At 38.2% G+C, this 20,859-nt stretch overlaps 1 protein-coding gene across 4 annotated transcripts in view; it reads right to left on the bottom strand.

Moving 5' to 3' along the window:
* The window catches only part of LOC106877847 (high affinity copper uptake protein 1), a 120,603-nt gene that overhangs the window by 86,347 nt on the left and 13,397 nt on the right, over positions 1-20,859 (bottom strand). Inside the window, exon 1 of one of the 4 annotated variants that reach the window (XM_089363984.1) lies at positions 6,404-6,588. The exons of 1 other annotated variant lie outside the window; for it this stretch is intronic. The gene's annotated coding sequence lies outside the window, so the exon portion shown is untranslated. Of the gene's footprint in view, positions 1-6,313; positions 6,337-6,403; positions 6,589-20,859 lie in introns of those variants that run through there. 2 more of the 4 variants (XM_089363962.1, XM_089363979.1) reach the window with 2 other exon arrangements.

Below are 20,859 nucleotides of genomic sequence, written 5' to 3'. Positions count from 1 at the left end.
ATTAAAACCCTTGAATTCAGTGCCCCAGCTGAAACCAGGAAAGTAAAAAGGGCATCCAGTTACAGAAAACCAAACCAAAATTGAAATTTATGACCAAGATTTGGCCCAGCAATTCAACAAGTAGCACAGCAATGATTCCTGCAAGCTATACATGCATGGAAAGCAGACATAAAAGCAGTATTGGTGATGATGATATCAAAGTGTACTCTATGAACAGTTTTAAGCTGTTGTACAGCAATCAATAAAGAAAGACATCAAGATAAAAACAAGAATGGAGATGCAAAATGAAAGGTACTTGGTGTAATGCATAAATAATATAAAAGTAATTGAATGAGGTCACAAACTCCATCTCTTTGCAAGCTTCACTGATCTCCTGCCATCAAACACATCTGTATGTGGCATAACACAAACTGAGAACATTGAGCGGTTTCCGATTTATACTTTAAATCGTTTGCTGACAGCTGGTTGTGAAGTACTTTTACTGAAATTAAGACCCAGTGGGGTAAACGAGAAAAAGAAAAATGATAAGTGTATTTTCCTCTTTTGAGCTAATTATCTCATAGCATGTTATTATCTTCATTATCAGTTTAGTGTCCACTTTTCCATGTTTGCGTGATTCAAATAGAATTTGTTGAGACAGATGTTCTATAGGTGGATGCCTTTGCTGTTGCTAACCCTCACCCATTTCCAAGCAAAGGTAATATCTCCAATGATCGGATTATGTTTTCGTGGAAGATTGGAAATGAAGAACACTGCTTTAGAAATGGTTGCACTTGTTTACAACAATCACACAATGTCAAGATGAAGAAGTACAAATACACACACATATATATATATACACACACACACAGAGTTCAAAAGTGGGATCTTTTTTAAAACGGGGGCCACATTTTTCATTAACGAAACACTTTGAAACTTGGAACACTGGTAGAATGTGTCGTATAAAACATCTTTTTCTCTTAGTCTTCTTAAAAAAAAAAGAAATCCCTAAGTTATTCCATGTTAAATTTGTCGTATTTCTGTAATTTCAACCAATCACTGACGTCCATTCAGCCGATATACATTAAGTGCTGACTACATAAACAAACAATTCTGAAACAATTAACCCTAACCCTAGGGTTAGGGTTAAAGCAAATTTAAAATGAAAAAAGCAAATAAAACGAAGGTATGGAGATTAAATACGCTTTACATCACTTAATCAGCCAAAGGAGTAAATGTAAACAACTGAATACTTGTCAGTGATTGGTTGAAATTATCGAAATAAGACAATTTTTTACATGAAATAAATTCGAATACAAAAATATTTTTCTGTTCTATAACACAAAATAGATAAGTATACGAAATTTGAAAGTCTTTCGGTACCAAAAACACTACGTAAAACATTAATGAAAAATGTGGCCCCCGTTTTAAAATAGATCCCAAAAGTGTACAAAAAATATAAAACAGAAGATAGAGACAAGTGAGGGAACAACGAATAAAGTGTATTAATTTGATGCTCCACTGAGAAAGTGTTAGGAAGAAAATCGTATGTAATGATGCATGTACAGACAACATAGAAACTTAAAGACATTCAGGTACAATGACATCTATCAACAGTCATTGTTGTTGTTACCATAGTGACAGATCATCAAATTCATACATGGCTGTGTGTCTCCAGCTGAGCATGCAAATGATGAAGTGTATAGATATTGCTCAAAAGGAACCTTTAACCCCTTAACTTTTTTCTTCATACAATATTCTAGGGATGTATGTAGACTTGTATTCTTTTATCTTTTTGTGTCAGTCATCAGACTGTGGTCATGCTGGGGCACTGCCCTGAAGAACTTCAGTTGAACAAATTGACCCCAGTACTTATTCTATTGGTGTCTTTTGCAGAGCTGCTAAGTAACAGGGGACATAAACACACCAACATTGGTTGTCAAATTGCGGAGCTGCTTCAGTAAAGACAGACAAACACTGATATTTATAAATATAGATTGATGTGTCAACAGAATCATCATTCTTGTTTAACATCTGTTTTCCATGCTGGCATGGGTTGGACAGGATGACAGGAGTTGGCAATCCAGAGATCTGCCCAGGCTCCATTTGTCAGTTTTGGCAAGGTTTCTATGGCTGGATGCCTTTCCTAACACCAGCCATTTTACAGAGTGTACTGCTTTACAGAGAATATCGAATTCATGTATTCAGAAAGCAAAGATTCTGTGGCTGTGTGGTAAGAAGCATGCTTCCTAACCACATGGTTCTATGTTCAGTTCCACTGCACTGCACCCTGGGCAAATGTTTTCTCCTTGTAGTCCCAGGCTGATCAAAGCCTTGTGAGTAGATTTGGTAGGCAGAAGCTGAAAGATGCTCATCATATAATCAGAATATATTCACACTTTCCACACGTTTTTATACCCCACTTCCACCCCATTAACATATATAAATGCACTTTTGAAAGAAGCAGTTAACATGGAAAACAACAGAATTTCAAATCAACGTTGTTATGTCTCGCAAAACTGTCCAGTCCTCAATCATTCAACACAACATCCTGAGGTCTTCAGGGTATGGTTTGTTAAGATTCTATCTTTTCGCAGTTTTGTTTCAGTCATTAGACCGTGGCCATGCTGGGGCACTGCAGTGAAATTTTTTTTCCCACGAGAGTTCCGGACCCCAGTAATGAACTCATTTGCATACAGCCAATCAGAGCTCACCTTGGCCCTGTTGTGACGTTTACAAACACACTCTACCAAGTAAACTCTCAATACGAAGAACAGTGTTGTAAATCGACCGATCGCCAAGTTATGCCTGGTTTTAGGAGACAAGTAATTAGATAAATTTGCATGTATACTTATTATCGGATTTTTGTTAGGGCCCCATATCATAAAGATATAGATGGGGAAAATGTGGGTAGAAGGTGATGTGCTAGCAACCCTCTCCCCTTACTTTTACAAAGTAAACAACAATACAACTACGCAAAGGCAGCCGTGGTCGAAGCAAGAACAACAAGCATTCTTAAAAGAGAAAAGAAGCACGGTTATTCCTTACCCAAGTGACCTTATCGTATCGCCCATCACTTATGCGCTTATAAATTAGTTTGATAGTTTAGCTCTGATTAGTTGTATGCAAATGAGTTCATAACTGGGGTCCGAAACTTTAATGGGGCGGCACTTTTGGGTCTGCTGTAGGTAATGTGTATTTTTTGTGGGGTCCGGAGGCGTCAAACGGAAGGACTGCCCCGGGCGGTACACACTCTAGTTATGTTGGTGGTACTTAACAAGGAAAATCCCCTTGGAGTCTTACACGGAATAATTCGGGTGAAAAATAGAGTTCGATAGAGTAAGAGATAGGACAATTAGCATCAACAAATAAGACTAACATGAACTTCGTCAAATACAGCGAAAACCAAGAAGAGACTGTTGACACCTAAGGACGACGATTTTCAAGTTTTCATGAAACTTGAAAATAGCTATTAGTTACAGCTTTACGAATGAGGCCCAAAACAACGATTCCATAGACACTGTGTCTCCTCTTGAGACTAACACATACACATACAATTTCTGTAAGTCTCTTAAGGACAGATATGAGATATTAATAGATCCCATATACACACAGATACAAGGAGACATACAGAGCCACAGAGACCAACACCAAAACAGATAGATATATGAATTTACCGTACAGACAAGAGAAGTAAACAAAATTCGACCATATAAATACTATTGTGCATAGTACAAAATACAAGACACAGTAGATCGGACAATAACTTTTAATCTAAAATAAAATTTGATATTCAAATGCATGTGTGTGTGTGTGTGTGTGTGTGTGTGTGTGTGTGTGTGTATCGAGCGCTACTTCGCTGTTAATAGAAAACCTTCCACCACCAAAGATGTAAAGGAACTGTGAAGGTCACGAAAGAAGCCAGAAAAAAAAAAGATCTAGTAGATTTTCTGAAGAATTATCTATTGAATAAAATTAAGAAAACGGCTTCAAATAGTGACCAGTTAAAGAAAGGAACCAGCCCAGTCAAATAAAATATAAACTAGTTATTTACATTATTTAACACTGTATTTGAAGAGTTAATATTGTTATTGTAACAATAACACCGCTTGTGTCGATACTTAGAAGAGAATTTCAGGTTTTATACATAAGTAAGGAATCAAACATTATTTTTATAACAATATTTAGGCATAAACATGAAGTAGACATAATTTATTGGACTGTGATCACACCGACGGTAATGATTTTGAGAATGGCAAGACTTTTCTCGGAAGAAATTAAAGATTTATATCATCCGAGCTGATGAAATAGAATACAAGGAAACCGCCTTTGTGTAAGAATGCGGTAGATTCTGACAGAATTAATCACCAGCCAAGTCTCCCCACCGAAAGTATATCTAAAAGTCTTAAAAGAGGACAAATATAAATACTGGATAATGCCATCCCGACCGACTACTTTAACGCCATAGGTTTGCTCAAACAATAACTACTTTTGTATTTAACCACAATACAACCCTTGAGTTGATGTAATCGACTTCCCCTCCTCTTAAAAACTGCTGGATCTGTGCCAAAATTTGAAACCATTATTATTATTATTTCGGTATTTCTTTACTTAAATATTTCTGAAATTAATAAACAGGTGATTAATTTAATTATATTTAGAAGTTGTATTTGATGGCAAACATACAACCCCGGTGTAAAAATCAGCTGTTCGTTGTTATTCAATCGGTCACTCAGTTTTGCTATTACAATATTTGGCTTCACACACACACACACACACACACTAGAGATGACGAAATGAAAATTTCCCAGGGGGTAAAAAAAAACAAAGAATTATATAAGCTGAGATTTAGAAAAAAGGACGGACGTCAGAAAAACAATTCAATGAGAGAATACCTGAACTTTTTTAGGATTGTGTAACATACAAGTGTATTTATTCTCAGCATAAAATATGTGTAAAGGAATTATAGAAATGTGTAGGTGTAGACAATCTTAAATCACGAATAAAAATAAACAATAAAGCATCAAATGACATTCTTGACTACTTTCTATCCGTCCCTTAAGGCGATAAATACCAGTAATAAACTTACAACGGTTAAATATTTTTCCTTCAAAAAGGAAATAAAACCCTTTATCTTCAACGAAGAAATCATTATTTCCCAGTTCATCATTATCTTCTAGTCAAGTTCTTCGCTTGTATAAATTAAACCTAACAAAATTGTTACGATTTGCGGTCACCTTAAGTTATCTTTGGATGCGAGTTAACGCTTTCTTGCTGAATTTCAACTACACCCACTTAACTATTCGCACGCACACACACACACACACACACACACACATAATACTTATGTATATGTTTAATCACAGGTTAGCCCTGCTCAAACAGACCGATGATCAAAGATGTTAAGCCGTAACCATCTCGCCTTGCTTTTTCATCAATAATTATGTGTCAAAGATTACATTATACAATATGCCCTTTATTTAACTCAGTAGGATGTGAATTGAAGGAGGTTCGCTACTTGTAGTAGGTCAGGCGACCACTTAAAAGCTTCTGAGAATTGGAAGTAATTGCTTTCATCTTATGTGAGATTGATTTCCTTGGACAAGGCACCAGGACAACTTTCTAAGGATCGATATACCCTATTCTTCCTCCGTCTTCTTGAAGCGATCTCTGTATATTGCCGATGCTTATTTTTATGTCTAGTGGGTGGAGGAATGTCAACTCTGGCCAAATTCAAACTTGGAATATAATGGAGTGAAACTGCGATTGTCGAGAGAGCCACAATTTCTGCTAAGTCACCGCTCAAAGTCATTGAAACAGAGAAATGTACACACTTACTGAACCCTTTTTACTAAGAATTTATCCCTGTATCACATACACGCCATCACAAACATAAAATCTTAGAATTATTGCTGGGGGGGGGGGCGGTTCTGTGTTGTTCTTATTGTAGAAGTACTACGAAACATTAATCCCGTTTTCTTCCTATTTACAAATGAAGTCTGAGGTTTCTTTTCTTTTCTCGTTTATTTTCGGAGAGAAAGGAGAAATTTAGTATTTACAAAGTTTTCCATAAAGTAATTAGAAATGCGGAGTGAATGAAAGGAGAATAGAATGAAACTCTGTCGCAAACTGGATTCACCGAAAACTGCTGTACCACGGCACCCAACAAAAACAAAATGAAACGAGTATACATAATTTCTTACCTAATAATATAAATCATAAGTTTTACATAACAAATTAAGTTGAAATTTTTCCCACCCAGAATCACAGAAAAAAAACAATAAAGATAAGTTGTGAGAGAAGAAAAAAATAGAATTTATGGATGAAAACTCACCAATTAACCTATGATGTAATATTGAGAAAAAAAAAGAGAAGAGATAAAATATGATAAACAAGAGTGCGGGTGAATGTGTTGATAACTGACCTGATATTAATGACAATGGACACGTCGAGATAGTCCTACTGCTCTGAAGACTTTCTGGCAGTTGGCATCATCTGTTGATAAGCAGAGCTAGGACAGCCGCAACTTCGCCGACCTCACCAGTCTCTCAGAGTATCTTCCCTTTGTGATACAACAGTTCTTAACTTTTTTAAAACGACGGCGACAATAACAACAATTATAATAACAACAACAGCAATAATAATAATTTTTATTTTTTAAATTTATTTATTTTTTTGAAATTATAGCCTTTTTTACGGTAATTTTTTAGATTAACACCTGCACGATTTTCACTAGGGTGTTAGGGTTAGGGTTTTAGGGTTAGTTTTAGGGTTAAGGTTTTAGGGTTAAGGAATTCCGTCCCTAACCCTAACCCTAACCCTAACCCTAAACCTTAACCCTAAACCCTAACCCTAACCCTAACTCTAAAGCTAACCCTAAAACCCTAACCCTAACACCCTAGAGAAGATCGTGCGGGTGTTAATCTAAAAATTTACCTTTTTTACTATAGGCATAAGGTCTGGAAATTTTGAGGGAGAAGGCGGATCTTTTTTAAAACGGGGGCCACATTTTTCATTAACGAAACACTTTGAAACTTGGAACACTGGTAGAATGTGTCATATAAAACATCTTTTTCTCTTAGTCTTCTTTAAAAAAATAATAAATCCCTAAGTTATTCCATGTTAAAGTTGTCGTATTTCTGTAATTTCGACCAATCACTGACGTCCATTCAGCCGATATACATTAAGTGCCGACTACATAAACAAACGATTCTGAAACAATTAACCCTAACCCTAACCCTAGGGTTAGGGTTAAAGCAAATTTAAAATGAAAAAAGCAAATAAAACGAAGGTATGGAGATTAAATACGCTTTACATCGCTTAATCAGCCAAAGGAGTAAATATAAACAACTGAATACTTGTCAGTGATTGGTTGAAATTATCGAAATAAGACAATTTTTTACATGAAATAAATTCGAATACAAAAATATTTTTCTGTTCTATAACACAAAATAGATAAGTATACGAAGTTTGAAAGTCTTTCCTTACCAAAAACACTACATAAAACATTAATGAAAAATGTGGCCCCCATTTTAAAATAGATACGAGAAGGCTAATCGATTACATCAACCTCAGTATTTAACTGGTATTTATTTTATCAACCCTTGAAAGAATGAAAGGTGAAGTCGATTCTGGTGGCATTTGAACTCAGAATGTAAACCCAGAAGAAATACTGCAACATTTTTGTCATGCACAGTATTGATTCTGTCACCTAGTCACCTTGAAAATAAGGAAATAAAATAACAATAAATAACAAAAATAAACTAACAAAATCATTGCTAAACGGCAACATACTACTTTCATCATCATCATCATCATTTAAAGTCCGCTTTCCATGCTACCATGGGCTGGATGATTTCACTGAGGACTGGCGAACCAGAAGGCTGCACCAGGCTCCAATCTGATTTGGCAGAGTTTCTACAGCTGGATGCCCTTCCTAACGCCAACCACTCAGAAAGTGTAGTGAGTGCCTTTACGTGCCACCGGCATGAAGGCGAGTCAGACGGTACTGGCAATGGACACGCTCAAAATGGTGTATTTTACGTGCCACCTGCACAGGAGCCAGTCCAGTGACACTGGCAACGATTTTGCTCGAATATCTTTTCACGTGCCACCAGCACAAGTGTCAGGAAGGCGACATTAGTAACGATCACGCTCAAATGGTGCTATTTACGTGCCAGTGGCACGGAAGCCAGACAGCTGCTCTGGCAACGATCACACTCGGACGGTGCTCTTAGTGCTCCACTGGTATAGGTGCCATCACGATGAAATCAAAGTAAAAAGAAAAGAACAGAAAACTTTTGGCACAACTTCATCGTGAAATACAGAATTTATATCACATAGGCACAGGAGTGGCTGTGTGGTAAGAAGCTTGCTTCCCAACCACATGGCTCTGGGTTCAGTCCCACTGTGTGGCACCTTGGGCAAGTGTCTTCTACTACAGCCTTGGGTCGACCAAAGCCTTGTGAGTGGATTTGGTAGATGAAAACTGAAAGAAGCCCACTTTAGAAATATATATATATATATATATATATATATATATATATATATATTTGTTTCTATGTATCTGTGTCTGCGTTTGTCAATCACCATCGCTTGACAACCGATGTTGGTGTGTTTACATCCCTGTAACTTAGCAGCTCGGCAAAAGAGATGGATAGAATAAGGGACAAACAAGGACAGACAAAGGGATTAAGTCGATTACATCAATCCAAGTGCATAACTGGTACTTATTTAATCGACCCTGAAAGGATGAAAGGCAAAGTCGACCTCAGTGGAATTTGAACTCAGGACATAGCGGCAGACGAAATACCGCTAAGCATTTCGCCCGGCGTGCTAACGTTTCTGCCAGCTCGCCGCCTTAACTTAATTTCAGATTAAGGAAAAATTGGGATTGAAAGGCATTCAGTTTTTTTTTCAGAGTATTTGGTCAGTCATAAAGCTAAAGAACTACATCCTGGAATTGGAATGCCATATCACAAACAATATAAGATTCTGTTACATGGGGATTTTTTTCTTTCTTTTTTTCTCTGCAGCTGTTATTTTGCCCCCACCCACCACCCACCCACCCCACCAGGCTAACTCTGAGTAAACCTATGATCTTTGACATTCCAGCCATGACCATCCAGTTTTTTTAGCCATACCTAGGACTACATTATCCATGTAATCTTTCCTTCTTTTAAGGTGGTGAGCTGGCTGAATCGTTAGCACACCGGGCGAAATGCTTCGCAGTATTTTGTCTGTCTTTATGTTCTGAGTTCAAATTCTGCCGACGTCGACTTTGCCTTTTATCCTTTTGGCGGGGTCGATAAATTAAGTACCAGTTGCATACTGGGGTTGATCTAATCGACTGGCCCCCCTCCCAAAAATTTCAGGCCTTGTGCCTAGGGTAGAAAAGATTATTAAAAGCAGCGAGCTAGCAGAAATGTTAGCACACTGGGTGAAATGCTTAGCGGTATTTCATCTGTTTTTATGTTCTGAGTTCAAATTCCACTTTGCCTTTCATCCTTTTGGAGTTAGGGTTAGAAGTTAATAAATTAAGTACAAGTTGTGTACTGTGGTCGATCTAATTGACTGGCCCCCTCCCCAACAATTTTGGGCCTTGTGCCTAGAGTAGAAAAGAATCTTTCCTTCTTCAAAACAGTAAAGTATTATTTCAGGGAGATTTGGCTGCTTTTGTAGCAGGTTGAATGATCACGAAGAGGGTCTCTCGTTAATATATTATCATCAGTGAGAGCTGCCCTTGGAGCAGTATTGAGGGGACAGAAGTCACAACTACCCATTTCTCTTTAAAAAAATATTAGGGGATTCAAAGTTTTAAGGAGGTGTATGATTAGTCAGATGTGAAAGGGCAGCACACATGACCCTTTTTGACATGTTTCCCTCAACTGAATTTCACATACAAGGCTTAAGCTGACACAATGCTGTAGTAGAAGATACTTGCTCAAGGTGCTGTGCTATGAGCAATGGAACCAAAGCTGAAAACACGCAAATGTGAAGCAAACTTCTTAACCATACAAATATGCTTATGTCCAAAATAGAACCTATAAGAGGGTGGTGGGGTTCAACTGGTACATCAATCCAGGACTTGGGGAGTCAAGGAAGGGCACATGAGTATCTGTTGAACCCCTCCTTAAAAAAAAAAACTCAAATCCTTCTTTGAATTTTTGGATGGCACCCCTCTCCTGGACCCCATAAATAGTTTTGTCTCAGCTTGTCAAATTTTTTTGGGAACCTTGTCCATATAAAACAGAAAATATGAATGAAACAATCACGAATTCTATAGCAAACAAAAAAAAAAGCTAATAATTGATGAATAAATAAAAATAATTTATGAATGACAAAGCCAACCACCCTGATAACAGAGATGTTGACAATAATTTGATATTCAACGACTCAGCAGACCTATGCGCTGAAGAACAATTTATTAATAAGTCATCAATGTTTAGTGAAAGTAATATATTACTATTTTCTTTAAATAATAAGAGAAATGTTATTAAAAACTAATACCATTTTGTTAGCAAAATGTAGTCAGGTGCTAATGTTAAGTATAAACACATAAAAAGCATACTGAATCATTTTAAGTTTGTTTCATTTCATATTTTGTATTTAAAATCAAAGCTTAATGTACAGTTTTAAAGATAGTACACAATACTGTCTTAAGACATGGACAAGCAGTCACCAATGAATTGACAATAAGTGTTGATCATATAATCTTTTTTTTGTGTTACTAATAACCACCATGTGTTAATGAAACATATGTAACATGGTGTAATTAAAAATCATATAAACTATCTCTCATATTTTATTTTTATGCTTCATAAAATTAAAATGGTTTTAAAGCTGTCAAAAGCCATATTTAAGAAAGAAAAATTATATGGATACAAAATTTTATGTCTTCTCATTAACAAAGCAGTGGGAGGGGGGAGGTTTCACTAATATTTCTGGATTAATCAACCTTGGTGGGGGATTGATCAACCTGTTTGAAGGTGTCTGATGTTGAAAATCCCCTAACACCTAATGACTCCAGGAAACATTGGTGATGATGTATCCAGGTGTATCCCAGGATAGAAAAGGAAATCTTCAGCAATTTCATCATGGAATCCTTGTCTTTTACTTTCTCTGTGGATTAGGGTATTTGACTCGTGATTGTAAGGTCCAGAGTTCAATTCCCAGTGATATTTTGTGTCTTTGAGCCAGACAGTCCATTCACCTGGCAAAATAGAGTTGCACTTGTAATTCAAAGGGCCAGCCTTATCACACTCTATATCATACTGAATCTCCTTGAGAACTCCGTTAAGGATACATGTATCTGTGGAGTGCTCAGCCACTTGCACTTTAATTTCACAAACAGGCTGTTCAGTTGATCAGAAGTATTGCCTATCAATGTTTATCCATCTTCAGTTCCATTATAAAGACAATACTTTTGCGAAACAATCGTAATATGCGTTAAATACTTAAACTTTAAATTGTCACACTTTATATATTTACATATACTATATATATATTGATGCGACCACCGAAAAACAAATAATGATATATCCCTATCTCCCGAGCTGGGTTTTGAAACCGCATTCTGGTTGTTGAGAATAATGGTATTTCCTTTGACTTGTGAACAAGTGCAGCTGTTTTTAGCGTAGGTGTGATCGATGACTCTTTCTGGTCATCGAAAGTTCAGAAAAACAAGTGAGGAATTGTACTGAACTGACCCAGCTTTTGGAGGGGGGGTAAGGTAGCACTGTAAAGCTATGGTATTTGTGATGAATACGACAGCGAGAGTTGGCGCGAACAGTTGGCGGACGGGCAGTTGGATGAAAAATGTGGGCCAGTGTAGAACGAGTATGTGACAGCAGCGGTCAGCAAGATGAACAGAGAGGCTGACAGAAAGAGGCTGAGAGCGAGAGAGCCTATGGTGAGAAGGTACCAGTCAACCGATAGGGACTGAAGCAATGAGAGAGAGGGACAGAGATGGAACTGTTGTGGCCGCCAAGAGATCGTAATAGTCAGTTGGTCACTACTTCTTGGATTATAGTAGGAGTTTTAAAAGAAAGGAAATTCGTGTGGTGAAGGTTTGTTTAAATATTCTTTAAAATGTACTTGTCGTTACATGTGTTAAAAGAAGAAAAAGAGATTTCGTTAACTGTGATGTTGACGGGTGGAAAAGAAAAGAAAGAACTTTGTGACATGTTGTTAATGGAAAAGAAAAACAACGAAGTGAAAGAACTTTTAATGGACTTGATGTACAAACTCTCGATTGTAAATTTTGATTATGCAATGTTCTGAAACCTTTGTTAAACGTTATTTGAATTGTTATGCAATGTTTTATTCTGATGTTTTGTTTGATGTAAAAAAAAGGAAAAAAGTTAGTTCCGCTAACCAACGTATGGTCTCCGTGTTATTTCTTCCTTCCTTTTGCCTGTTGTCTTCGTTACGTGCTCCGGCCAGGGCTTGGTCGTGGCAGACATCCCGACTCATTGAGCGTCGACGTCCACGCGCGCGCGAGTTTTCTCTTCATCGAGGTGCTTCACGTGCGGGCGTTCATAACAATATTTTTAATACAATATTATTTTACACATGTATATCTTTGTGAAGAGTTTTTTGATATTGATTTTCCTGCTATTATTTCACAATATATTATAAATAAATAAATATATATATATATATATATATATATATATATATATATATATATAGAGAGAGAGAGAGAGAGAGAGAGAGAGAGAGAGAGAGAGAGAGAGAGAGAGAGAGAGAGAGAAAGAGAGAGATATTCTTTTATTTGTTTCAGTCATTTGACTACAGCTACGCTGGGCATCACATAAAAGGTTTAAGCCAACAAATCAACCCCAATATACCAAATGGTCCATCAAAGAAATGGTGCCAAAGACAAAATTGATGCTGAATTCCAATAAGTCATTTTCAATTAGGACTCTAAGAAATTAAGCTTCTACAGGCTATCATGTTTTTACTGGTTAGCCTAGATACTGAGAAAAACAAGTTCTCAATGTGTTTACTTGAAACCTGAATGGTTAGTTGCTTGCTGACATCATCAATCCCTGACTAGATCCTGTTTTGGTTTTGGTGTTTACAATTACTTTCACATCTGGACACAAGGATTTCAGGTTCAATTTCTAGGCAGTGAGTTGGTATTTGAGACTCTGCCAATGTTTTTGCAGCAGACCTAAGCAAACACATGCATGCATGCACACACACACGTGTACACACCCACACACCCACGTGTACACACACACACAAACACACACACACAAGTTGAATGTTGGAACGTCCTTCAAATCACACCCAAACTTCTTTAGAAAAGGACAAGGTGGACAATGCCATTCTAGGCTCCTTGCACAGAAGGTAAAAAAGGCAGGATGGTTACAGCAGGATGATTTGCACAATCAGAGCTGACCCAGGGTTAGAACAACAACAACATTCAAGTGGGACAAGTAACAAAGCAGTGAGTTAATGTGAGTTAAGAATCTGTCAGATTAAACACACTTTTCACTTTCTAAACATGTTTGACCTTATACAATTGTTAAAAACTATTTTTATTGCCAGTGCTGGTTTTAATAGTGAAAGTGTTGTAGTTGTTGTTGCTACAGCTATTGAAGCCTTTTGTTCTTGGCCTTTAGGAAATCCCTGTTTATCACCATTCCTTTCTCTGTCGTCCATTAACAAACAGGACTTTCATGTTTTATTTGCGTTTGAAAGAAAGAGCTATTATAAGCCATATTATTCCTTTCAATATCGGCGCAGGAGTGGTTTTGTGGTAAGTAGCTTGCTTCCCAACCACATGGTTCCGGGTTCAGTTCCACTGCATAGCATCTTGGGCAAGTGTCTTCTACTATAGCCTCGGGCCAACTAAAGCGTTGTGAGTAGATTTGGTTGACGGAAACTGAAAGAAGCCTGTCATGTATATATATATATATATATATATATATGGTGGTGTGTTTATATCCCCAAAACTTAGCAGTTTGGCAAAAGGGACCGATAGACTAAGTAGTAGGCTTTACATAGAATAAGTCCTGGGGGCGATTTCTTTCAATAAAAGTGGTGCTCCAGCATGGCCACAGTCAAATGACTGAAATGTATAAAAGAGTAAAAAAGTATATCAAGGAAATCTGACAGCCCTGATTGCTAATGGACGAAGAATCATTATTGTTAAGGTTGTGAGCTGGCAGAACTGCTAGAATACTGGGCAAAATGCTTAGCTGCATTTCGTCTGTCTCAAGGTTCTGAGTTCAAATTCTGCCAAGGTCAACTTTGCCTTTCATCCTTTTCGTGTCGACAAAGTAAGTACCAGACAAGTACGGAGGAATGTGATTGACTTTCCCCTGCCCTCAAAAACTGCTGATCCCATGCCAAAAATCTGAAACCATTATAAGTAGTATTGTTAATGTAATCCTTTAGTATTCAGATTACTCAGTCAAATATAATGCTTATTTATTCACATTGTCTTGATTTGATCTGCATAATCTCATGGGTTTGAGATTTTTGCTGATGCAATTGTTTATTTTTAGAATGACATAGCAAAGTGTGTGTGAAAGGCCAGATCTGGCTGGCTTAAACGCAAAATAGGTAGAGTATTTTGGCCGGATATGACTAGTTTGAATGCTAAAGGGTTAAAATAGAAGATGAATAGTGGATCCCAAAACAACAACTTTCTTGTGTTTTTTTTTCTTTTTTTGCATTTTTTTTTTTTGCATAGGCGCAGAAGTGGCTGTGTGGTAAGTAGCTTGCTTCCCAACCACATGGTTCTGGGTTCATTCCCACGTCGTAGCACCTTGGGCAAGTGTCTTTTACTATAGCCTTGGGCCAACCAAAGCCTTGTGAGTGGATTTGGTAGATGGAAACTGAAAGAAGTCTGTCCTATATATATATGTATGTATATGTATGTATGTGTGTTTGTGTTTCTGTGTTTGTCTCCCCACCATCACAAACACACCACCGATACTGGTGTATTTATGTCTCCGTAACCTAGCGGTTCGACAGAATAAATACTAGCTTACAAAGAATAAGTCCTGGCGTCGATTTGTTCGACTAAAGGCGGTACTCCAGCATGGCCACAGTCAATATGACTGAAACAAATAGAAGAATAAAAGAATCCTATTGAAAACAAATATTCTGATAAAGATCCTGATAGAAACAGGTCAGTATTTATAACAAGTTTGTCATCAACTCTTTTATTTAAAATAGTATTGACATATATAAAGTAACCACATGATCACATGACTGACCAGATTATGAGACGTTGTTACACATTGCTGGTCACAGTACATTTTGCATTGTTTTAGCTTTTGGCTGCCACCACCATTCCCCCCTGTTCAAAAGGGGGACTGGAGTAACATGAAATGAAGTGTTTTGCTCAAGAGCACAATGCACTGCCCAATCAAGGGATTGAACCCACGATCTAGTGATCGTGAGTGCAATAGCCTTACAACTAGGCCATGCACCTTCATACACACACACACACACATTCATACACAGGAACATTCACACACACACACACACACACATGTATATATTCTTTTACTCTTTCACTTGTTTCAGTCATTTGACTGCGGCCATGCTGGAGCACCGCCTTCAGTCGAGCAAGTCGACCCCAGGATTGTTCTTTATAAGCCTAGTATTTATTCTATCGGTCTCTTTTGCCGGAACGCTAGGTTACCGGGACATAAACACACCAACATCGGATATCAAGCAATGATGGGGGACAAACACGAACACACAAATACTTTTACACATACACACACACACACACACGCACACACACACACACCACAAACACATACACACACAGATAATATATTTATATATATGAATATACATACACACAACAGGCTTCCTCACAGTTTCCACCTCCCAGATTCACTCACAAGACACTGTTTAGACCAGTGCTATAGTAGAAGACACTCGCCCATGGTGCCATGCAGCGAAACTGAAACCGAAACCACCTTGGTTGCAAAGTGAGCTCCTTAGCCGCACACCTAGGCCTATCTTAGCCAAAAAATGTTAAAATTCAATTTATGGGTAAATTAACCAAAAAGTGGATCACCTTATCATAATCAGTATATCTATTTATTTTGTACTAACTTTAAAAGTATAGACATTAAAACTCACAATAGCTTTCCCTTATAGTATTCTCTGGCAACTTAAAGTGCAAGATAATAAAATAGAAATATTTCCCCTTTGTATTATCTAACAAGGTAAATCATACAAATTTTGTGTGTATGTTGGGAGGAGTCCATTAGTAACCTGCTACTAACACAATCTGACCTGTGAACCTACAAATAAATTTGTGTATGTGTGTATGTATGTATGTACAGATAGATAGATAGAGAGGAGAGAGACAGAGAGAGATAGTAGGTAGATATTTAGATATAGATATAAATATAGATGTGTATGTATGTGCATGTGTGTGTGTGTGTGCATGTGCACGCACGTGTTTGTGCATGTGTGTATATGTATATATATCAGGTCATCCCATAAGTTCTGTCCGATTTTACCTTTTTTTAAAATTGAATGAAATTTAATAGTATTTTAGAATGTCTAATGAAATTTAAAATTATTTTTATGCATTTGTGTACATTTAAACTAATTAAATATTATTTTACAGAATAATAGAATTAAAATTTCTTTGATTAAAACCGTTTCTAACATGGAAGTATCCAAAGAGCATTTAAGGCACATAATGCTTCATGAGTACAGAAAAGGAAACTCTGCAGTAGAAGTGACTCGAAACATAGACTCAGTTTATGGGAAAGAATGGTTGAATGAAAGAACTTGCAGAAGATGGTTTGCAAAATTCAGAAGTGGAGATTTCAGCCTTGAAGATGAAGATCAAACAGGACGTCCAGTTGAGTTTGATGATAAGCTCGTTGAGGCATTACTTGAAGAAAATCCTGCATTATCAGTTGAAGAATTGGCAATAAAGCTTAGTTGAAACCATACGACTGTTCATCATCATCTTCAACAACTTGGAAAGATTCCTAAACTTGGAGAATGGGTGCCTCATGAATTGTCCAAAAGCAACTGCAAATCCTGAGTTGACATCTGCTCTTCTCTCTATTCTTGCTAATTCATTTCACCCTTTTTGGATAGACTTGTGACTGGTTATGAAAATGGATCTTCTATCAAAATGTTAAATGTCGTAAACAGTGGCTTGGTAAAAGGGAAAATGTTCAACCACAACCGAGAAGGGAACTTTATGGAAAAAAGGTTCTTCTCTCTATCTGGTGGGATTGCAAAGGAGTAATTCACTTTAAATTGTTACCACCTAATGCAACAATCAATGCTTAAGTCTACTGTCAGCAATTAGAGCGTTTGAACCAAGCTTTGAAAAAAAAAAGACCAGCTTTAGTGAATTGAAAAGGAGTGATGTTTCATCAGGACAATGCGTGACCCCACACTGCAAAGATCACATCATGGAAGATCGAAGAGCTTGGTTGGGAAAAAATTCCTCAATCACCTTATTCTCCCAACCTTGCTCCTTCAGACTACCATTTGTTTCACAGTTTACAGAATCATTTGGGGGACAAAACTTTCACAAGCCAGGAGGAGGCTGAAACTGACATTTCAGAGTTCTTTGCTTTGAAACCAAAAGAGTTTTACATTGATGGGATTAAAAAACTTGTATATAGATAGAAGGAAGTCATAGATAATCAGGGAAAGTACATTGATGATTAAATTTCAATTAAATATAACATTTGATCACTTGTTTTCTTTATTCAAAATTCAGACAGAACTTATGGGATGACCTGATACATACATACATACATACATACACACACACACACACACACACATACATACATATATACATACATACATACATACATACATACATACATACATACATGCATACATACATACATACATGCATACATACATACATATTGATGCGACCACCGAAAATACAAATTAATGTTATATCCCTATCTCCTGAGCTGGGTTTTGAAACCGTATTCTGGTTGTTGGGGAGAATGGCATTTCCTTTGTCTTGTCAACAACCACAGCTATTTTTGGCGTAGGAGTGATCGCTGACCCTTTCCGGTCAGCGAAGGTTCAGAAAAACAAGAGAGGAATTGTACTGGACTGACTCAGCTTTGGGAGGGGGGTAAGGTAGCACTGTAAAGCTATGGTATTTGTAATAAACAAAGAATTGGCGCGAACGGTTGGCCAGAGGAGTGGGCATCAAGCAGTTGGCGTACGGAGTTGGGATCGAGCGGTTGGTATCTGGCGATTTGGCCGAAGCAATTGGTGAAGGCAGTTGGCCTGAGAGTTGGATGAAGAACGTCAGCCAGTGAAGATGAACAGTGATAAGTCTGACAGAGAGAGGCCGACAGAGAGATGGAACTGTAGTGGCAGCCAAAAGAGATCGTAGTAGTCAGTTGGTTACTTCTTGGATAGTAGGAGTTTTGAAAGAAAGGAAGTTATTACGGTAAAGGTTTGTGTAAATATTCTTCCAAGAAAAATGTACTTGTCATTATGATGTATAAAGAAAAAGAACTGTTAACTGTGATGTTAACTTAAAAGAGAAAAAAAAGAAAGAACTTCGTTACATGTTGTTTAACTGAAAAGAAAACAAAGAAGTGAAAGAACTTTTGATGGACTTGATGTACGAACTCTTGCTTATGTAATGATTGTAAACCTTTGATTATGTTGCATGCGCTATTGTTATATGCTATTGAATTTGAATTGTTATGCAATGTATTGATGATGTAATGTTTTATTCTGATGTTTGATGTAAAAAGAAAAAGTTAGTTCCGCTACCCAACGTATGGTCTTCGTGTTATTTCTTCCTCTCCTCCTTTTGCCTGTTGTTCTTTGTTGCGTGCTCCGGCCGGGGCTTATTGGTGGCCGTGGCAAGCATCCCGACTCACTGAGCGTCGATGTTCGTGCGCGCGCGAGTTCACTCTTCGTTAACGAGGTGCTTCGCGTGCGGGCGTTCGTAACAATATATATATATATATGGAGATTTCTGCGGGACAACCTGTTGAAAGCCACCGACCAGATTTGTGGGTGGTGTAAGGTCCCCTCCCGACCCAGAGTAACGTGGTGGTGGAACAAGGAGGTAGACAGGGCTATTAGACAAAAGAAACAGGCTTGGAAGGACTGGAAGAACGGTGGTAGCAGGGAATTGTACCAATGTGCCAGAAGGGAGGCTAGGCGACAGGTTTATTTAGCCAGAGGGGAAGCAGATAAGGAAAGATTTGCCAATGTTCTGCGCCGTGAGGACCAAAGACTCGAGGTATTTCGTGTTGCAAGACAGTGTAGGAGAGAGAATAGTGATGTTGTAGGAGAGAAATGTGTTCGCATGGATGATGGTACGCTTGCACTAAATGAGGATGCAAAGAAAGAGGTCTGGAGATGCCACTACGATAGATTGCTTAATAAAGAGAATGAATGGGAGGAAGAGAGCCTGCCGTATGTCGACCCAATAGAGGGACCAGCTATCCGAGTTGATAGTACCGGGGTAGATAAAGCAATTAAGAGTATCAGGAATCACTGCAGAGATGCTCAAAATATCTGGCAGTGTTGGCTATAGCCTAGTCACCCGTATTACGAACCAGGTGATACACGAAGGAGTCATACCCAATGACTGGTGTAGCAGCATCATAGTCAACTGCTACAAAGGTAAAGGGGACGCTTTAGATACAAATAATTACAGAGGCATCAAGCTGTTAGATCAGGTTATGAAAGTTACAGAGAGGGTCATAGCCCAACTAATTAGGGAGCGAATCAATTTAGATGAGATGCAGTTTGGGTTCGTGCCAAGTAAAAGCACTACTGATGCCTTATTTCTAGTGAGACAGCTGCAGGAGAAATACCTAGCTAAGGATAAACCTCTGTACCTGGCTTTCGTTGACATGGAGAAAGCCTTTGACAGGGTCCCCCGATCCCTTATCTGGTGGTCAATGAGGAAACTTGGGATAGAAGAATGGTTAGTGAGAGCTGTGCGAGCCATGTACAGAGATGCTGCCAGTAAGGTGAGGGTTGGAAATGAGTACAGCAATGAATTCCGGGTAGAGGTAGGGGTCCACCAAGGTTCCGTCCTCAGCCCCCTCTTATTTATCATAGTCCTCCAGGCAATCACAGAGGAGTTCAAGACAGGTTGCCCCTGGGAGCTCCTCTATGCTGATGACCTTGCCCTAATTGCGGAGTCACTATCAGAACTAGAGGAGAAGTTTCAGGTGTGGAAGCAAGGTCTAGAACTGAAGGGCCTTAGAGTCAACCTAGCTAAAACCAAAATCCTAATAAGTAGGAAGGTAGATAAAACACAAGCCCCTTCAGGTAGATGGCCCTGCTCAGTATGTAGAAAAGGAGTAGGTAGTAACTCTATAAGATGTACCCGGTGCAAGCTATGGACACATAACAGGTGCAGCAACATCAAAGGCAGGTTAACTAGCAAGTTAGTTTTTGTTTGTGGCAGATGTTCAGGTGCAATAAAGACTGTAAACAAACAGGAAACAACTTCTATCTCATTCCAGGGTGAAAAACTAGAGGTAGTCGATAGCTTCCGCTATCTGGGCGACCAGGTTAGTAGTGGGGGTGGGTGCGCTGAAAGTGTAGCTGCTAGAATAAGAATAGCCTGGGCAAAGTTTAGAGAGCTCTTACCCCTGCTGGTGACAAAGGGACTCTCACTCAGAGTAAAAGGCAGACTGTATGACGCATGCGTACGAACAGCCATGCTACATGGCAGTGAAACATGGGCTGTAACTGCTGAGGACATACATAAGCTCGCAAGGAATGAAGCCAGTATGCTCCGTTGGATGTGTAATGTCAATGTGAATACCCGTCAGAGTGTAAGTATTTTGAGAGAAAAGCTGAACATTAGAAGCATCAGTTGTGGTGTGCAAGAGAGACGATTGCGCTGGTATG

Source organism: Octopus bimaculoides, chromosome 1, assembly GCF_046866305.1.
Source record: "Octopus bimaculoides isolate indiv1 chromosome 1, ASM4686630v1, whole genome shotgun sequence".
Classification (NCBI taxonomy): Eukaryota; Metazoa; Mollusca; class Cephalopoda; order Octopoda; family Octopodidae; genus Octopus; species Octopus bimaculoides.
The sequence above is the reverse complement of the archived record's forward strand: the minus strand, read 5'-3'. Positions and strand labels throughout refer to the sequence as shown.